The sequence below is a fragment of the Staurois parvus genome, unplaced genomic scaffold, assembly GCF_062004578.1.
Source record: "Staurois parvus isolate SC_StPar_1 unplaced genomic scaffold, SC_StPar_1.0 ptg000564l, whole genome shotgun sequence".
In the NCBI taxonomy this organism is placed as follows: domain Eukaryota; kingdom Metazoa; phylum Chordata; class Amphibia; order Anura; family Ranidae; genus Staurois; species Staurois parvus.
The window spans coordinates 1,203,972-1,225,938 of NW_028318360.1; the positions used below are offsets into that span (position 1 = coordinate 1,203,972).

At 42.4% G+C, this 21,967-nt stretch overlaps 1 protein-coding gene across 4 annotated transcripts in view; it reads right to left on the minus strand.

The window, feature by feature from the left end:
- The window catches only part of ZFYVE28 (zinc finger FYVE-type containing 28), a 371,188-nt gene that overhangs the window by 214,459 nt on the left and 134,762 nt on the right, over nucleotides 1-21,967 (minus strand). The gene's annotated exons all lie outside the window — the stretch shown is intronic.

A 21,967-nucleotide genomic window follows, 5' to 3' on the forward strand; every position in this document is an offset into this window, starting at 1 on the left:
GCGCAGCTCTACTTGCGCATTTGCAGTGGACAGTGAAGCCACAAGCTGTCACAGATGGATGCCCACACTAAAGATGCCGGCGCCGGGAACACCAGATGGCCAGTTAAACAGGCTGTGGGGAGGACACTGCAGGATCAAGGGACAGGTAAGTGGCTGTTTTCTTAAAAGTCAGCAGCTACAGTTTTTGTAACTGCTATTTTATTTGCAGTGTGACTGGAAATCCGCTTTAAAGTATAACTAAAAGGCAAAACATTTCAGTTTTTATTGCTGTCTATGCGCTCCCCCCTCAAATCCCACAATTTGGGTTGTCCCCAAAAGAGTGGAGATCTTCCAATAGGGACACTAGTTCTGGTGACCTAGGGGTCCCCAAGGAATTCCCCTAATTTGCAGGTATTTCCTCTCACTTACTGTTTGACTACGAGACAAAACGTGAAAGGAATTCTCCAGGATGGGACACAAATGGTGAAAAAAAAAAATTCAGACAGGATTTATAACCCCCACTTACTCTATCCAAAATGAAAAAAATAAAATATATTGCCTATAGCTCTACTTTAGTGCATTCTCTGGGGAGGCTGGGCCTAGCTGTGTATACACACACACACACACACACACACACACACACATATATTTATTTCTACAGTTGTGCTCAAAAGGTTGCATACCCTTGGAGAACTGGTAATAAATGTACCATTTTGAAAGAAAACATGAGTTTTCGCAAAACGCAAAATATTTTTTTTCTATTTATGTGATTCATATTCAACTGTGGGTCATAGCAGAAAAGTCTGCATACACTTGGTTCTCAATACTATGTATTGCCCCCTTTAGCATCAACAACAGCATGCAGCCTTATGTAATAGCTGTCTATTGAGGCTTAGAATTCTTGCAGGAAGTAGAGCTGCCCAGAACCTTCACTTTTTTTCTGCTGTAACCACTGGAGTGTCAACTTGGTCTTGAACGTAAGGTCATTGTTGTGCTGGAAAGTCCAAGAGTGTCCCATTTGCAGCTTTCGTGCAGAAGAATACAAATTGTATGCCATTATTTTGTGATAACATGCTGCATTCACCTTGCCACCATTTTTCCCAAGATTCCCCGTGCCTTTAGAGCTCACACATTCCCAAAACATCAGTTAGTCACCACCATGCTTCACAGTTGGGATGGTATTCTTGTCGCTATAGACCACACAGCGCTTATGATTGTGACTATAAAGCTCCATTTTTGTCTCATCTCTCCAAATGTGCCAGAAGCCCTGAGACGTGTCAAGGTGTTGTCGAGCATATTGTAACTGGGCTTTCTGGCATTGGCACAGTAAAGGCTTCTTTGTGGCAATTGTCATAGTGCTCCTTGAAACAACCACACAGTCTTTTTCCAGAGCAGCCTGCATTTTTTTCTGAGGTTACCTAAGACTTTTCTTTGTATCCCTAACAATTTTTCTGGACGTTGTGGCTGCAATCTTTCTTGGGCTACTTGACCTTGCCTTGGTATTAAGAGATCCCTGAATTTTCCACTGCTTAATAAGTGATTATACAGATGGAAAAGGATATAAAAAGATATCCAAAGCCTTGAATATGCCAGTCAGTACTGTTCAAAGTTCCATTACCGTGTTATGCAGGTCTTTTGACAGTACTTTCTGCTCCCCATGGCTCTGTATCTAGCCTGCTCAGTGCATGTACCTGAGAGCTAACAAAGTCATTTACTATTTATATACAGACACTAATTGCAATTTAAAAAGCCACAGTTGTGGGAAATTGACCTTTAATTGCCATTTTAACCTGTATGAGTCACCTTGGGTGTCTGTACCAAAGCCAAACATTCCAGGGGATGTAAACATTTGATCAAGGCGATTTGGGTAATTTCTATTACCATTATGATTTAAAAAAAAGAGCAAAAACAGCTATATGATAATAAATGGCTTCATATGATCACTACCCTTTAAAAGAACCTTTGGCATGATCAGTTATATTTTCAATATCAATGCCAAAATCTCAGGATTTCTGCCAGGGTATGTACCTTTTAGTATTTCAATATTTTTATTAATTTATAAAGAGTTTAAGACAGGAGCAACAAAACACGCCCACGCAGGGGCTATCAATAGCACATACATTTTTTTGAAAAAATAGTGCTCTAACACCAACAGAGCAAAAGGTGCACCCACGCAGGGGCTATCAGTGGCACATAAATGACAAAAATATTATTATAACACCGACAGTAACTCAAACTAAAGGCAGCTATCTACTGCCACACCAAAAACAAACAGAAAAAGAAAAGGAAAAAGGAGTACAAAAGGAAAAAGATAACAAGACCAAGAGCAGAGGGGAATGAGGGAAAGGTATATTGCAACCACGGCTCCCATATTTTCAAGAATTTCCATTGGGAGTCGTTACAGATACTCGACATCTGTTCATTGAGCATCATGGTGGTCATACGGTCCCGCACCCCATGAAGAGGGACAAACGGGCTCTTCCAGGCCTGAGCAATTGTTCTAGCGGCCAACAAAAACAAATAGGAAGCCAACTTCTGCTGGTGAGCCAAGAGGCCCGGTATGGGACAATGAAGCAACCCGGCGTATGGAGAGATGGAACAAGGTGAAAAGGAGGCCAAACACATGAGACCAAAAATGAAACAGTCTCGGGCATGACCACCAGATATGCAATACATCACCACGATGGCCACAGGTATGTACCTTTTTGAGCACAACGATGTATAGACACTGCTCAAAAAAATTAAAGGAACACTTTGAAAATACATCAGATCTCAATGGGGAAAAATATCACGCTGGATATCTATACTGATATGGACTGGGTAATGTGTTAGGAATGTAAGGATGCCCCATTGTTTGATGGAAATGAAAATTAAAGCTACAGAGGACTGAATTCAAAGACACCCCGAAAATCAAAATGAAATGATGCAGCAGGCTAGTCCATTTTGCTGAAGTTTCATTGCAGCAACTCAAAATAGTACTCAGTAGTTTGTATGGTCCCCACGTGCTTGTATGTATACCTGACAACGTCGGGGCATGCTCCTAATGAGACAACGGATGGTGTCCTGGGGTATTTCCTCCCAGATCTGGACCAGGGCATCACTGAGCTCCTGGACAGTCTGAGGTGCAACCTAGCAGTGTCAGATGGACCTAAACATGAGATCCCAGAGATGTTCTATTGGATTTAGGTCAGGCAAGCAAGGGGGCCTTTCAATGGTATCAATTCCTTCATCCTCCAGGAACTGCTTGCATACTCTCTCCACATGAGGCCGGGCATTGTCATGCACCAAGAGGAACCCAAGACCCACTGCACCAGCGTAGGGTCTGACAATGGGTCCAAGGATTTCATCCCAAAACCTATTGGCAGTCAGGGTGCCATTGTCTAGCCTGTAGAGGTCTGTGCATCCCTCCATGGATATGCCTCCCCAGGTAATCACTGAACCACCACCAAAACGATCCTGCTGAACCATGTTACAGGCAGAATAACGTTCTCCATGGCTTCTCCATACCCTTTCATGTCTGTCACGTGCTCAGGGTGAACCTGCTCTCATCTGTGAAAAGCACAGGGCTCCAATGGCGGACCTGCCAATTCTGGTGTTCAATGGCAAATGCCAATCGAGCTCTATGGTGACGGACAGTGAGCACAGGGCCCACTAGAGGACATTGGGCCCACAGGCCACCCCTCATGAAGTCTGTTTCTGATTGTTTGGTCAGACATTCACACCAGTCTCTTGCTGGAGGTCATTTTGTAAGGCTCTGGCAGTGCTCATCCAGTTCTTCCTTGAGCAGATACCGGTCCTGCTAATGGGTTAAAGACCTTCTATGGCCCTGTCCAGCTCTCCTAGAGTAACAATGTCTCCTGGAATCTCCTCCATGCTCTTGAGACTGCTGGGAGACATAGCAAACCTTCTGGCAATGGCAGGTATTGATGTGCCATCCTGGAGGAGTTGGAGTGCCTGTGCAACCTTTGTAGGGTCCAGGTATTGCCTCATGCCACCAGTAGTGACACTGACCCTAGCCAAATGCAAAACTAATGAAAAACAGTCAAAAAAGATGAATAGGGGAAAAAATGTCAGTAGCCTCCACCTGTAAAACCATTCTTGTTTTGGAGGTCGTCTCATTGTTGCCCATCCCAGACAGGAAATGATGAGACACTCTGTCTGATTTGCTGCAACTTCAATGCACACTGAAAAGTTTACAGTGTGCAGTAAGCAAATTTAGTACAGGAGATGAACCTGTACAATTATATACAACAGAAGGTAAGGTTGGAATTCAGCTTTAAAATGGAACTAGACTTAACTTTTGTAAATCTGCAAGCTAGCAGCTTTTTATTGCATTAGAGACAAGCTTGCCTGCCTTCTTGCAGTATTTTACCGAATGCAGTGAGATGTGCAGCTCAGCGTGCATTCCTGACATGCTTCGGCTCTGCAGGAATGAATGACACACATGGGAATGCACACACAGGAGATAATGTCATCACCCACTGGAAGGTGCAGGGTATAGTTTTGCTTTAATTCTTGGAACTGGTCATTTTATAGTTAGTGGTATCAGTACCATTGCCAGGGGGTGACTGGGGAAAGAAAAAAGAAAAATAGGCAGCTCAGCTCACTAGCACAACACAGTACAAGCATGATCTCCTGAGGGAGTTGGATTTAAGCCAGGGTGCATCATAGAAAGACACGAGGACACTCCACATTTGTGAAGCCACTAGAACAACCACCATGGGCAGGGTAAACAAACATTATTGGCCTGCAAGATGGCGGTCTCTATAGTGCTGAGGCAAACGATAGGCTTTCATCTGCCTTGCTGCATAGCAAACAGTTCATCACAGAACTGAAGTTCTGCATACTTGCAAAGATTCAAGTAAGCCCATGCCAAAAGACATACCCAGGATGTGCTGACTCTAAGTGAATATGACAAATAATAGGAATTTGCAAATTCTCTCGAGCAAAAGCCATTAGTCAACTCTGATAATTAAGAAAAATGCAGACTTATTAATATTACTGTGCAGCTGTTGGGCCTGCCTGCCAATACAAAGCAACTATTTTTTACCTCCACCAGGAGCAACCAACTGCACAAACTGGGATCTGGTAACATGGGCCATACAGATCAAAACTATGAATCCCAGAATGCAGCTGCCTAATGGGAATTCTGAGCCCCAAAGAGCAAATAGGGAGGGCATGTGCTAAAGAGTCTCTAGGCTTGCCTCAATCCAAATTTGTCTGTTGTATTCTCTACTATCTGCATGAGTCCCAGTCCCCTACCAGTACACAGAAGGCTGAAGACTGAAAGCCTCAGTTGTCCCATGTTTCCCTATGAGACTGTTTGGAGGGAAGGTGAGTGTGTTCCCTCCACTCAGGTGTCAGATTACACTCAGCTCTCCTCTCTAGGCTGTGCAGAATGTGATATCAGATCCCGCCTCCCCCCCATGTCTGAGAAAAAGCCTTTGATCTGTGTGTTTTAGAAGACTGTACAGAAGACAGCACAACAGGTAAACAGGTACACCTTATGTAGGAGGATTTATTTCAGCTCTGTGTATCACCTAAGGCTAGTCACATCATATGAAAGTGTTTACAAACACTTTAAAGCGGAGTTCCACTCACCCTGTCAAAAAATATAAGTTAGCAGCTACAAAAACTGTAGCTGCTGACTTTTAAAAAAACAGCCACTTACCTGTCCCTCGGTCATCTTGTATTCCAGGAGGCTGGCATCTTCAGTGTGGGCACCCGGCTGTGATAGCTTGCGGCTTCACAGCCGGGTGCCCACTGCGCATGCGCGAGTACCGCTGCGCTTCATGAATGGTCCTGTAGTCTTCTGGGACCGGTCACGTGTCCCAAAAGACTACAGGGAGGGAGGACACCTTCCGCTTCCAAACGTTTAGGTGATCGGACCAAAACTGGGAGCGGATACCTGTCAAATTCAGGTACCCGCTCCCCCCCACGCCCTCCAAAGGTGTCAATCCTTAATGGGGAACGGGGGAGCAGTCCTTAAAGCGGTACTTTCCCTTTTGGGTGAAGCTCAGCTTTAAGAATGAATGGAACCTTACACTGCAAGTCCCTGTTTGAACAGCATAAGGCTTCATACACACTGGACGTTCTAATAACACTGGTAACATCCCATTAACCACTTCCTGTCCGGACACTTTTACCCCCTTCCTGTCCAGGGCAATTTTCAGCTTTCAGCGCTATCACACTTTGAATGACAATTGCGCAGTCATGCAACACTGTACCATTTAACCATTTTTTTGAGACAGATAAAAGCTTTATTTTCGTGGTATTTATTCACCGATGGGATTTTGTAAATGAAAAAGTACAAAAATTTTGAAAAAAAAGTTTTTTTTTTAATAACATTCTGCAAATAAATATTTCATCATAAATCTTGGCCAAAATGTATTCCATTATCTTTTTAGTAAAAAAAAAAAAAAAAAAGCCAAGTTAGTTTATAACCAAAAATTATAATTTTTAAACTTTTGTTTACATTTTTAATTTTTTTTTTTTTTCATACTGTCACCTTAGCAGTACAGTGTCACCATGGCATGACACTGTACTACTTGTGGGGGGTGATGAAGATTGTTTTTATTTTTTTTTTTACACCGATTGCTTTTATACCCATAAAGGATGCATAAAGCAATCATTTCTCTTTCTGTCTGTCTGCATTCTTGCAGCCATTGAGAACTACTGAGTGAGCTGTGATTGGTCACAGCTTGTCACATGGTACAAGGCTGTTGTGAATAGCCTTGTACCATGTGATCTGTGATCATTCACAGATTTCACACGTAGTAAGCAATGATGTCACAAGTAACATCTTGCTTACTACTTTGCATGTGATCACTGATTGGCCAATCAGTGATCACATGATCGGGACCTCGTACAGAGGTCCTGTCCAACGATCTGTGTTTCACTGTGTTCGGAGGACACAGCGGGCACCGGATCATGGTGCTGCGCGCTCCCAAGGAGCGAGCACAAGCAGGGTGCGGGGAGGCAGTTTATAAACGGCCACCCAACCCTGCAGTGCCACCATCCGGCCGTTTATATACAACGGCCGGACGGGAGGTGGTTAAAAACGTGAGTTTTTCACCGTTTTTGTATTAGAGTTTAGCTGTGTTTTTAGAAGTTTTTTTACCAAAAAAAAATTGGGGGGGGGGTCAAAAAAACTTCCAAAAACGCTTGTTTGCCTTAATTTACCGCGTTTTTCAGTGTTCGAGCGTTTTTACAGCTAAAAAACTCCTCTAGAAACCCACTAGTTCTAGGTTTTTTTTTTCCAGCCAACAGTCTATGTGTGCATGGACACATAGGATAACATGCTGGGGAGTTTACTGGCTGTAGAAAAAAAATGTCAAAAGCCAAAAACAGCCGCTGTAAAAACGTCCCGTGTGCATGAGGACTAACACTGAAAAAGGGGAACAAAATCCCCTTTTACATACAGAAAGCCAAGGCTTAGAGAACATACCATGTTTCATAGGGTTAGTATACAGGTGGATTCATGATTGGTTTGACCTTACAAAGTTCAACACAACATTCTACAACCACCCTTAATGCATCACAAACCGGTAAGCATAAACGACTCTGTATACTTTATACAGAAAAAAAACCAACAAAAAAGAAACTACACATCACAGCTTCAAGTTCAGCCTCTCCAGATTCCTTATGAAAGCAGTCATATATATTTAGAACCAGCAACCTCACACAACCAATAAATCTCCGGTTTACTTATCCAAGCAGTGTAAGCAACAGATCAAGATGCCCTGAAACTTGAATTTAGCGTTCAAATCCTATTAGGAGTGCTGAGGGACAAGCTGCCAATTTATCTGAAAGCAGACAAGGTTACAAGACATTGAGATTCTCTGGAAACCAGATGCAATTTATTTAAGGAACCAATTTTATACATTCATTACACATGCCTGGCTAATAAATTGTGGGAATTAACTCTCCATGTCTGCATTTTTATACAAGTAAATCAGAACTGTAGATTAAAGCTACTGGGTCAAAGTAACAGATTCACGTGACTGTTCCTCAATTACCGACACAGCAAAGAAAAAAAAAAGCCTACAGTAACCCCCTCCAAGACTGACGGGTTGGAGCTTACACAGGGCTGTGAATATGGGTCAATGCCCCCACATGACAGTGCTTTCAGGCAGCTATTGGTTGCTTAAGCATCCAGCACCAGTAAGTCACATGCTCCCTCATACCTGGAAGTACTCTAGTCACTTTAGCTCCATTAAGCAAACAGGACATGTGTGAAACAATATGCACTTTAAAGAGGACCAGCAATGTAAGAACTAGTTCACCAGTACATAGTTACATAGTTAGTCTGGATGAAAAAAGACAAAAGTCCATCCAGTTCAACCATAAAAGAAAAAAAAAAGAAAAAGTAAAAAAATGTATAATCCTACACCCACAGTTGATCCAGAGGAAGGCAAAAAACCCAGCAAAGCATGATCCAATTTGCTCCTGCTGGGAAAAAGATTCCTGCCTGATCCCCCGAGAGGCAATCGAATATTCCCTGGATCAACGTTACCTATGAATGTTAGTAACCAGTTATATCCTGTGTATCCAAGAAAGAATCCAGGAATTTTTTTAAAGCAATCCACTGAGCTGGCCAGAACCAACTCTTGAGGAAGTCTATTCCACAATTTCACAGCTCTCACCGTCAAGAAACCTTTCCATATTTGGAGATTAAATCTCTTTTCCTTCAGACGTAAAGCATGCCCCCTTGTCTTCTGTGATGACCTCAAAGTGAATAACTCTACACCGAGTTCACTATATGGACCACCTATGTATTTATACCTATTGATCATATCCCCCCTAATCTCCTCTTCTCAAGAGAGAATAAATTCAGTTCCTCTAATCTCTCCTCATAGCTGAGCTCCTTAATGCCTCTTATCAGTTTAGTTGCCCCTCTCTGTACTTTCTCTAGTTCCCCAAAGTTTTTTGTGAATTGGTGCCCAAAACTGAACTGCATATTCCAGATGAGGTGTTACTAATGATTTGTACCGGGGTAATATGATATCTCTCTCTGGAGTCTATACCTCTTTTAATACAAGAGAGGATTTTGCTCTTTAGAAACCGCAGCTTGGCATTGCATGCCATTATTAAGCTTGTGATGTACCAGAACTCCCAGATCCTTCTCCACCATTGATTCCCCCAGTTGTACCCCTTCTAGTATGTATGATGCATGCATATTCTTAGCCTTTAAGTGTACAACCTTACATTTATCAACATTAAACATCATTTGCCACATAGTACTGCCTATAGTTTTCCAACAACTGATCTTTTCCCCCCATAACTGATTTACCATGCTTTGTTATACATGGTCTCAGTGTGGAGGTGGCCATCTTGGTAGAGGACAGGGTTTTGACTGGTGGAAGAAATATTCAAATCGTCAGGAGAGGTGCAGCAAGCACAAAACTACAGAATTAAGTAGAAGCAGGGAGAGTCCACAGGAACAACTTGCTCTCCAGCAAGGAGAACAGCGAGCAGCGACATAATCAAATCTTGTTCAGGATCTCATGAGACTTGGCATCTGAGGCAACAGTTCCCTAGCTGACATCACAATGCAGATCTATAGCTATGAGACTTGAGGTACAACTCCGGACAGCTTCATTTTTCAACCCTTTTGTACATCTGCCATTGAATAATCATGTGTTTGCTTACTTGAATAGGCCTCTCTTTGCTGTATTGAGCAGCTTTGAAAAGTAAAGTAGAAGCCATAAGCTCTTGGAAAGGTGTCATTGACAGACCCCAGTTCTGGTTTTGTGCCTCTGCCTCCTCTCCATGCTTTGCCGATAACAAGGCACTGCTGTGGATGACAATGCAGCTTTATGACCTACTGTAGTTTACTAGCAGATAACAATACTTACAAATCAGTATAAAAAAACCCTCATGAAATGAAAATCTTTATAACTAATGTAAAGTCTCAGGCTGCTACTTTTAGCAACATGGAGGCATCCCCAGCTCCCCCACCCCACATACAAAGACCAACCCAAATAAAACTGAACCTCCAAGAGTCGATGTACTTTCAAGTCTCTGCAATACCAGATTTCACCAACACTGCGGAAGTCTGTCCCAAGAAAAACCTGGATCTACAAGAGCTTGGGACCCCTCTGTAGGGTTGTAGACCAAGTATTTCCAGTCTACCTGGGCACGCAAGGGTTACTAACATTTCGTAGATTTGAGATAGTCTCAGCACCACAAAAGAAGTGCCTGAACACCACAGGAAGATTATTTAAACAAGCAGGAAGCTTTATATCACTCGCTAGTCTCTGCTTGCACAGCTTTGAGTGTCAGTGTATGATACATAGCAGCCATGCATCACAGGCCAGAGATATAATGACAGTGCCGCTAGCTGAGATGTGGGAGACCTGTTCGATCCACATTGTCTACGGAGATGTAATAGGTAAAGTCTTAGCAGAGGGTGACTAACGCTGAAAGAGAAACTCTGCATACAACAATCTGCCCCGTGTGGAACACAATAAAATGTGAAACATGAGCACAGTTACATCATAGTACACAGAGAACATAAGGAACGGTATGAATTCTCTGTCATCCACAACATACCTGTTGCCAGAAGCCCTCAAATACCCAAAGAGAACCCTCAATGAAAAAAAATACAGCGTGTATTTGATAGGGATAATTCCAAACCTTTAAAATGAATATCGGACTACAGGCAGCCCCAGAGTTACGAAAATTCAAGTTACGAACGACTCGTACTTACGAAGTGAGAGGCAATCTACCCCTAGGAGGGGGAAATTCACTCCTGTAAGAGCTGTCATGGGGAAAGGTGTCTCCACTGAAGGCTTATCACCAATCCTTGTTTGTCCAGAACAAACCAAAATATTCAAAATCCAAGTGTCACAGGGACATAAAGTGAGGTGAAATCTTCTAAACACAGCACTAGACAGCAAAACAAACATTACATGGGTGTTAACCCTTCCCTATGCTAATCAAAGAAATTTAAAAAAATATTTTTTGGCTAGAGCTACACACTTAAAAAAAATGTACCTGTTCCAACTTGCATACAAATTCAACTTAAAAAAAAAAAAGCCTAAAGACCGTATTGTGTTCGTAAGCAGGGGACTGCCTGTATGTATCTGGGAACAATGATGAGATTGGATCGGCTGAAAAAAATGTGTTTTTAGACTAGAACAGCACAGGAGTTGTTGGTATAGGGTCCCAAGCACACTACATTACATTTTTCCACACGCATTTAAACTATGTTGGCGATGCGGCAAGGAAGGAGGCTTCTATCTGCATATCTTTTAGAACTGTTCGAAAATCTGTCCATTTTGAGAACAAATATGACAGTTAATATTCAAGCTTACGTCGGTGGAACTAAGCAGTCATCCTATGGCCTACTTGCTCCATTTCAACAGTGACCCCCTTTCACATTCTAAATCTTCACTTATGGTACATCTTCTGAATGCAGCCCAGGCCTATATCCTGGCCAGGGGCGGACTGACCATTTGGAAACTAGGCACTGCCCGAGGGCCCGGGGTCAGTAGGGGGCCCCATGAGATGCCCCTGGTACTTTTTTCATAGGCTTTTTTGAGTTTGGGCAAGGACACAGGAGCCCCATGACCCCCCCATTGCCCCGGGGCCCCATGAGTGGTCAGTCCGCCCCTGATCCTGGCCCTTTGAAAACAACCTATTATTCCTCAAGTCTCATTACAGCTGACTAAAATCAATTATATTGAACACATGGAAAATCTCACAGCCTCCATTTACCATAGGGAAAAGTTTTGTAACTTACATATGTTTCAGCACGTTATATATATATGGTCCTTCTCCTGCTGCATACCAGGAATTACTGTGTCCTTCCGGTGTGGGACATCCCTTGGGCAGCCCTGGTTTACTGCCTGGCGTTGACCAACAGGTCCCAATTTAGATCTCTCCAGCTGGGCCTTTGACATATATTTGATGGGCACAAGCTAACCCTGGTTGCCCTCCTCTACAAGCGCACTCCGCTTCTCCCCCCCTTTTCTCTTTTGCCCCCTCTTTTCCCAATTTCTCTAGTTGATTCTGGTTTTTGTCTGTTACCTTTTTTAATCATATGCAAAATAATTTCCTCTGAAAGCCTTGGTTCTGAACATCAGTTGGGGAGGTATGTTATGTTATCTTGGAGGTATTCCTCCATTTTATCACTGTTGATTACCATCATAGTGTACTATATATCTCATATCAGAGGTCTTCGGCCTCTTGCGTGATATAATAGGCGTTGATTAAATTATCACATTTATTTAATATACTTTTATCCAAGTGTCCATTTTTACTTGGAAATTAGCTTAAAAAAAGACACCATCGCCATCGAGTGACTGGTGTTGGAGCTTCCCCCACGTGTCAATTTTCAGATCTGGTATTGGATGGTCAGGTCCAAACACTTTCTCTTGAGTCAGGTCACATGTTCCTCATACCTGAAACAGGATGGACAAAGCACAGATCGATGAGTATATCTTGCAGGGGGTGGGCTTGCAGGAGGCACGGTCACTTTGCCTGGATGGGCAAAGTGACATTCTCGGTTTAGTATTTCTATCCAAGGCAGTTCTTCATGATTTCCTATACTATATTTTCTTGGTCCTGACTAAAGATGCTGTAATTTAACTGCAAGCTGAAAGGGGGGGGGGGGGTAAAAGACGCTACAAATATCTTTAAATATAAATATCTGATGGGGGGCACAGTCACTGAGGGGGTGCTGCGTTTGGGTGAGTGCTGCATTGATGGAATGCTAAGAAGCAGTTAAACACAGTAATCTAATCATGCCTTCTCTGCTTTTCACAGGTAAATGCTCCTATCTTCACTCCACTCTTAACTACAATAACGCATTGACTCCTCTTAATTTCAGAACAACTAGTGTGTGTGTGTGTATATATATATATATATATATATATATATACATATATATATATATATATATACATATATATATACACATACACACACACACACACACACACACACACACACACACTTGTATATGTTGTTTAGTTCTCACCTCTAGCTGCACTCGTTTTATGACTGTAATCTGTGTCTGGTGTGTTTGAGAAACATCCCCCCCCCCCCATTCATGTGATCCTTATCAGTTCCTAATTGGGCGGAGAAGAGTGCTCATTTGGCCATCTCCCTATAAATTTAGAACAGCTTATGGGGGAAGATCACTGATGGGGGGGGGCACAGTCACTGATGGGGTGCTGCGTTTGCGTGAGTGCTGCGTTGATGGAGTGCTATGAAGCAGTTAAATACAGCAGTTGAACTAAAGCAGGATAACTCAAGCAGCAGGAAGATACAAACAACAGCAAGAAACTCTACTGCATGCTGGACAGACTGCAAGCAAACATTCTGGGAAACATCTCTTACAAGTCTGAGTCCCACTTTGTGTACCTTTTAATATGTCCCCTCCACTGCTCCTTTTCATATTACTTTCATGCGCTCCCAAAATCTCACTTCTTTACCCCTCTGCTCTACCCCCAAACGTGTACATCTCCCTATTAATGCTCTCATCACCTCCTGCTGATACTTTACTCTCCTGCTGACCCAAACACCAAGACTGGAAGGCATGTGCACTCGTGTACCTCCTGCTCCCATGTTACCTTCCTCACCCTTCTTCTACTCCTAACCTCTGGGGATATCTCTCCAAACCCTGGTCCTGCAGTATTTCACCCACACCCCAGGCATCCTCCTTCTTCCAGGAATAGCCGCAATCCCCTCAATGTTATATTTGTCCCCGTGCTCCCAAAAACCACCCTCCCTTTTTCATGTAAGCTATGGAATGCCCACTCTGTCTGTAATAAGCTCACCTCTGTCCATCACCTTTTTGTCTCCCGCTCCCTTAACCTACTAGCAATCACAGAAACCTGACTCCAAGCAGCAGATTCTGCTTCCCCCCAGCACTTTCCTATGGTGGCCTCATCTGGACCCACTCACCCAGATCCAGTGGTTGGAAAGGTGGTGGGGTTGGTTTGCTTCTATCCCCACTCAGCACCTTTCAAGTCCTCCCTAACCCTCCCTTCTCTATCCTTCTCTTCTTTCGAGACTCACTGCATCCGGCTGTTTTCTCCCATTTCTCTGAGGATTGCAGAGATCTATCGGCCTCCTGGACTGGTGTCCCACTTTCTTGATGATTTCTCCGCCTGGCTACCCTACTTTCTCTCCTCTGAACTACCCACTATCATTCTCTGAGATTTTTAACATCCCTAGCAACGTCAACATCCCAACTCTTCAACCTAACCTCATGTTTAACATTAGCACAGTGTATACAGTCCTCCACTCACTCTGATGGGAATACATAATAACTTGTTTTCTCCCATCTTTGCACTCCCTACAACCTCACAAACACCCCCTTTCCTCTCTCTGATCATAATCTCATCACCGTCACAGTGTCCTCGTCTTCAAACACCTATCCCTCCAAGCAGCAAACAATTACCCGCAGAAACCTTCACAACTTGAACCCTGCTCCTTTCCACTCTGCAACTGACCAACTCTATGACAAAATCTCTCCCCTGTCCTGCCCTGACCTGGCTACTGCTGTCTACAACAGTTCGCTTTCATCCGCATTAGACTTGCTTGCTCCTCTAACACCACGAAACATCAGGCCCCGACCGTTATAACCTTGGCAGACTGACACCAGAAATCTTAAACGATATAGTTGTGTGCTGGAGCTATTGTGGCGTAAAACCAAATCCCAGCAAGCATTCACCCGATATAAATCTGCTTTCTTAACATACAATTCCTCCCTTCATGCTTCCAAACAAGCCTACTTTGTCGTCTCTTCTCTACTTTTAACTCTCTATTTTCTCCACCTCCACCAGTACCTCATTCACTGCTCACGAGATTGCAAATCATTTCAAAAACAAGATTGACGCAATTCGTAGGGGCATCTCCACTGCACAGACATCCATCCCACTTAGCATACCTTATACTAAGCTTTCCTCAACACTTTCCTCTTTTGAACTTGCTACTACCCAAGTGGTTACTAAGGTTTTCTTGGAAGCCTGTCTCACTACCTGCCCCTGGATCCTGTCCCTTCAACTACTACGGTCACCCTCTTCTTCCATCCTCTGCTCCCTCACTCACATCTTCAATCTTTCCCTCTCTAATGGTGCCTTCCCCTCTAAAGCATGCGCACGTCACTCCCATACTTAAAAAGCCCTCCCTGGACCCCACAAACCTGAACAACTTAAGACCAACCTCCCTGCGGCCATTTACCTCTAAACTCCTAGAATGCTTAGTCTACAATTGCCTGAGCTCCTACCTCACTAACAACAACCTTCTTGACCCTTTACAGTCTGGCTTTCGCTCACTCCACTCCACTGAAACTGCCCTACTAAAACTCACTAATGATCTACTAACTGCTAAAACCAATGGCCACTACTCTGTACTCTTACTACTTGACGTCTCTGCGGCTTTTGATACGGTTGACCATCCCCTCCTCCTAAAAAAACTCCACTCTTGGTCTCAGACTCTGCTCTCTCCTGATTCTCCTCCTACCTATCACAGCGCTGCTTCAGCATTACCTATAAACGCTGCCTCCTCCTCTTCACTCCCTCTTTCTGTAGGGGTGCCTCAAGGGTCTGTCCTTGGACCCCTTCTATTCTCCATCTACACCTCCTCCCTTGGTCATTTGATAAACTCCCATGGCTTTAATTACCATCTCTATGCTGATGACACACAAATCTATCTTTCTACCCCTCGCCTCACCCCTTCAGTCTCCTCTCGCATTACTAACCTACTAAGTGACATATCGGCATGGATGTCACTCCACTTCCTCAAACTCAATCTTTCCAAAACTGAGCTCTTAGTATTCCCCCCAGCCCGTGCCCCCTCCCCTGACTTCGCCATCAAGATCAACACCACTATCATTATTCCCTCCCCTCATGCCAGGGTACTAGGCGTACTCCTAGACTCCCATCTGTCCTTTCACCCCCAAATCCAATCACTGTCCAAATCTTGTAGACTTCACCGATGCAACATCTCCAAGATACACCCGTTCCTAACCTTGGAAACCACTAAGCAACTTATTCACTCCCTTGTTATATCTCGACTTGACTATTGCAACTCCCTCCTCATTGGCCTACTTCATCTCAGGCTATCCCCCCATCAGTCTATCATGAATGCTGCTGCCAGACTTATCCACCTTACTAACCGTTCTGTATGCCACCCCTCTCTGCCAATCCCTCCATTGGCTTCCCATTGCCCAACAAATAAAATTCAAAACATTAATAACGTATAAAGCCATTTATAACTCTGCCCCAAATTACATCAACGATCTTGTCTCTAAATATCACCCAAACCATACTCTCCGCTCCTCGCAAGACCTCCTGCTCTCTAGCTACCTTGTATCCTCCTCCCATGCTAGTCTCCAGGACTTTTCCAGAGCTTCCCCCATCCTCTGGAACTCTCTACCCCAATGTATTAGACTATCGCCTACTCTGCTCACTTTTAGGCGATCTCTGAAAATCTCTCTTCAGGTAAGCCTATCCTGCCCTCAGCTAACAATGGAATCTTCTACTCTTCCAACCAGTCCATCCAGGACAGTTACTACCTTTTGTACCACTAGCCCCTCCCTCCTAGATTGTAAGCTCCAAGGAGCAGGGCCCTCCTTTCCCTCTTGTATTGAACTGTATTGTCTCCCGTTATATTGTAAAGCGCTGAGCAAACTGTTGGCACTATATAAATCCTGTATAATAATAATAATCTTTGTATTTGTCATAGTCAGTTGATATGAATGTAAAAACATTGTTGGGATTGCAGCATACTGCTGTATCATACAATGCGGAGGTTTTATTTGCTGTGTTACCATTCTATGCTGCGTTTGCTAGATAGACACAAGATGTCAGCATTTCAGAGCTACCAAATCAATACAATAAATATGGTAGTACATAAGGTTCTATTTGGAAATCTCATTTGAAAGATATTGCAGTTTGTGGTCCGTTTAAGATCATTTCTACCTGTACTAAATAATGCGGAACACCACGGAAAGCAGCCCTTTTTAAACTATATTCAAGTTGTGAAATCTTCCAATCTTTGATTATTTTCTTGTTCACACAATAACACAAGTCACTCTGTCCTCTATTAGACTTTCCACTGCATTTTACAGCCTCACAAGAAGTATTGAAGAAAGGTGAATGTAGAATCAGCATGGCTGGTGTTAACAGAGATTAATTAAATAATGATTGCACAGTCACCAGCCTAAAATGTTAGTAATACTAACATACAGCACTTTAATAACCACTTTACAGAAAAACTGAATTGAAAAATATAGTTACTGCAATATAAGCATCTATACCCAATATAAAAAAAAAAAAACCTTAATGATTTCCATATGCGAGTAGTAATCAACTGCTAATTTTTTTAATGCTTTTTTGTCTGCCATTGGACAAGTTGCTTGATTTTATTGGGAATCCTCAACCAAAATAAATTACCAAAGACTTGCTTAAAGTGAAAAATTAAGTCCTGCTAGATCTCTTCAGTCTGGTCCCTTTTGCAGGTATAGCTACGTAAAAACCTCTCTTATGTGTTCTGCATAGAATGGGCAGAGGACTCTTTGCATAAAGGTATCACAGGTCCAAAAATTCTGATATCTTGGAATCTTTCATTCAAACCTTACTTACAGATACCCAACAATCAACAGTACAATGTTTTCAATATACACAATGGTTTCAAACCAAACTGTTAACCAATGACCCTCCAATTGATATCCTACCCTCCAATTAAAATTAAAATATATTTCACGCTTTAAACAGCTAAAGCTTCTCCTCATTCTGCTAGTTGTTAGACCAACGGCCATCCATCTTTTTGTTTCTTAATGTCCATGCTTTGAGAACAGGTATCAGTGCTAGGTCAAACTATACTTAAAAACTGTATGCTTTCAATTTCATATTGTTCTATCTGCCAAATGTTGTGGCTATTTGTTAACTGCATTTTCGCATCAAAAAAAAAAAAAAAAAAAGTGCCTATACTGTTTAAAATCCAGTAATACACTGTCTCGCCCTGGTCTCAGTTGCGCTTTATTTTCTGACAGTGTGCCCAAAATGTAGACTGACAGCCAGAAGATTTACTGCTGTTCAGGGATCTGGGCTTCAGCAAAATGGGAGCTTCCTATAGGGAAGAAACAAGAACATTGCAGGAGGCAATTTACAGCACACAGTAATTTTAGAAGCATATTAATGTGGAATGTATATTCCTTGATAAAGAACATTATTTTCTATGGGTAAAGTTCTGCTTTAACAAAAGCTTGATAGGAAAGAAAACATTTCCTGTACCTGTGGGGAAGAGGTGTCTCACCAGAAGAAAATTGTTCACTTTCTTGAGACAAATGTCCACAAAAAAATTTTTGTTAAAAGAATCTTGACCAGAAGTATTATGAAACACATGGATGAGTGTAACAAATGTTCACCAATAAAATACTTAACATTCTAAAATGCCAAATTACTATTTTTTGGGGGCAATAAAGGGAATGGTGGAAATGTTTCTTTATGCGAGTTTATATGCTTTTTAGAAAAGGATCACCACGGTTCGGCTCACAAGGCAGCAAACAGCCTTGCTTCTAAAAACGACCTCACTAGGTGACCTTTAACCTACAAATGCTGAAAGTGGCTTGGGGACAACATTTTTAGAAGCATTGTTGTGTGGCGCCACAGAGTTAAGTTCACTTTATCAAGGCAAAAGTGAGTATTGTTCTCAGTGGGCAGAGGTGGAGAAGTAAGAGGGGGTTGGGCTTGATTTAATTAAATTTGTCCTTTAAATAAATATGTTCATAAAACCTTAATCTTTAAAAAAAATAGACACTTTATATTGTAAAGCGCTGAGCAAACTGTTGGCGCTATATAAATCCTGTATAATAATAATACATGAAACTTCCATGATGCAATGTCTGCAAAACATGCTGGCTTTCCAATAAGAAAGTCTTGGGGGTTGTTAGTGAAATAATAAACCCAGCAACACAAGTACAAAACCCCAATTCCCTCCCCAGACAAATGCCTGTTCTGTGGGTAAACCCCCATCGTCACGAGAGGAACTCTAGGTTTGACTAGGAACCAAATCCAAAAAGATAAGATGCTAGGGGGCCCTAAAACAGACATCATAAGAGGTGTCTGGAAATGTCAAAAGCAATAAACTACACAAAGATAAGCAACCGTCCCAGCACCCTGCCACTGCACACAAGCTCCCAATTAAGAGGGGCCGGCACCTTCGAAGAGGCCAGAAAGTGCCCACCTAGGATAAACTGCATACAGGTGAAACTCAAAAAATTAGAATATCGTGCAAAAAATCATTTGTTTCAGTAATGCAACTTAAAAGGTGAAACTAATATATGAGATAGTCTCATTACATGCAAAGCAAGATAGTTCAAGCCGTGATTTCTCATAATTGTGATGATTATGGCTTACAGCTCATGAAAACCCCAAATCCACAATCTCAGAAAATGAGAATATTGTGAAAAGGTGCAATATTCTAGGCTCAAAGTGTCCCACTCTAATCAGATAATTAAGCCATAACACCTGCAAAGGGTTCCTGGGCCTTTAAATGGTCTCTCAGTCTGGTTCAGTAGGAATCACAATCATGGGAAAGACTGCTGACCTGACAGTTGTGCAGAAAACCATCATTGACACCCTCCATAAGGAGGGAAAGCCTCAAAAGGTAATTGCAAAAGAAGTTGTATGTTCCCAAAGTGCTGTATCAAAGCACATTAATAGAAAGTTATGTGGAAGGAAAGTGTGGAAGAAAAAGGTGCACAAGCAGCAGGGATGACCGCAGCCTGGAAAGGATGTCAGGAAAAGGTCATTCAAAAGTGTTGGGGACTTTCACAAGGCTGGAGTCAGTGCATCAAGAGCCACCACACACAGACGGATACTGGACATGGGCTTCAAATGTCGTATTCCTCTTGTCAAGCTGCTCCTGAACAACAATATCAGAAGGATCTTACCTGGGCTAAAGAAAAACAGACCTGGTCTGTTGCTCAGTAATCCAAAGTCCTCTTTTCTGATGAGAGCAACTTTTGCATCTCATTTGGAAACCAAGGACCCCGAGTATGGAGGAAGAATGGAGAGGAACACACTGCAAGATGCTTGAAGTCCAGTGTGAAGTTTCCACAGTCTGTGTTGATTTGGGGAGCCATGTCATCTGCCGGTGTTGGTCGACTGTGTTTCATTAAGTCCAGGGTCAACGCAACAGTCTACCAGGAGATTTTGGAGCACTTCATGCTTCCTTCCGCAGACGAGCTTCATGGGGATGCTGACTTCATTTTCCAGCAGGACTTGGCACCTGCCCACACTGCCAAAAGCACCAAAACCTGGTTTAATGACTGTAGAATTACTGCGCTTGATTGGCCAGCAAACTCACCTGACCTTAACCCCATAGAGAATCTATGGGGCATTCCCAAGAGAAAGATGAGAGACATGAGACCAAACAATGCAGAAGAGCTGAAGGCCGCTATTGAAGCATCCTGGTCTTCCATAACACCTCAGCAGTGCCACAGGCTGATAGCTTCCATGCGACGCCGCATTGAGGCAGTAATTGCTGCAAAAGGGGCCCAAACCAAGTACTGAGTACATATGCATGCTTATACTTTTCAGAGGTCTGATATTGTTCTATGTACAATCCTTGTTTTATTGATTGCATGTAATATTCTAATTTTCTGAGATTGTGGATTTGGGGTTTTCATAAGCTGTAAGCCATAATCATCACAATTATGACAAATCACGGCTTGAACTATCTTGCTTTGTATGTAATGAGTCTATCTCATATATTAGTTTCACCTTTTAAGTTGTATTACTGAAATAAATGAACTTTATTCTAAATATTAAATATTCTAATTTTTCAAGTTTCACCTGTAGATATAAACTACATAAACTGCCATATGTAAAGGGAATATCAGTTCAGATGCTTCTTCCCAGACACAGGTGGGAGGGGAACATACATTTAGACTGGAAATCAGGAAAGGTGCAGTAACCAGTTCAATGGTTCCAGAAACATTTTTACTATTTAGCTCTACATGTTGCCAAAGATTAAATGCCCCGATAACCTTTAATGGTAGCTTAAATCCATGTGTTCTTGCAGACAGTCCAGGGGACATAAGGCAGTAGAAGGGTTCTTGGAGAAGTCCAATATTTCTATATCCTGTCTGGTCAGATAGGGGAACCATTCACGTGGTCATGAGGAAGCAAGCTGAACCTGTTTAAACCAGACAGTAAGGTCATACCCAAGTCCACAGCACCGCTTAAAAAAATCTACCTCTTAACATTCATGGATCATCCAGGTGCTGATCCCTACAATCTGTTTTCACTCCAACACAAAAACATAAGAGTCACATTCCATAAATAGCCTGTCTTTATATATTATTCTGTTAACAATATAGTGTTTGCATACATGTAGTTTCCACCCAAAAAGTCACACTCCCTAAACGAGTCTCTCTACGATGGGCTTGTTCACAAGAATAGAGTAGATCATTTACTTATTCTTGTAAACAAGCCTATCAGGGTGAAACTTTTCTATGTAGTATGAAACCACTTTTTGTTAAAAGAATAAAATATCAAGATGAGCTAATTCCAAAGTAGGACTCTTCTTTTACTTTTTTGCTGAAGCTAGAACCATATTAAGCATTCCTTTTAATCCCATGCATTCCACGACTCTAAGTCCATTCAAGATGCATTAGGCACAAATATTAAAACTGAGAACAAAGTAAAAACCTGAAAAAAATAAAAACAATAAAGACAAAGAGTCTGAAATGGAAAAAGAAACCGCAAGCGTACTTCCTAATCTCTCCCAGCCAACACTCCATATTGCTGTCAGTGATGTTCACTTTGGTGCGTGACTAGAAAATCAGGACACATGCCCCAGGGGAAAGCAGAGGTGTCCAGGGCTGGCATCAAGTATAAAAATGACTCAGCAGTAAGTATTTCTTCTGTTACTATGATGCAAATAGGGAAGTTTTACTTACCAAGGTCTATTACCCTCATCCACTAGAAGGCCCAGCTAGCTCCATTAAACTATCCAGGCACCT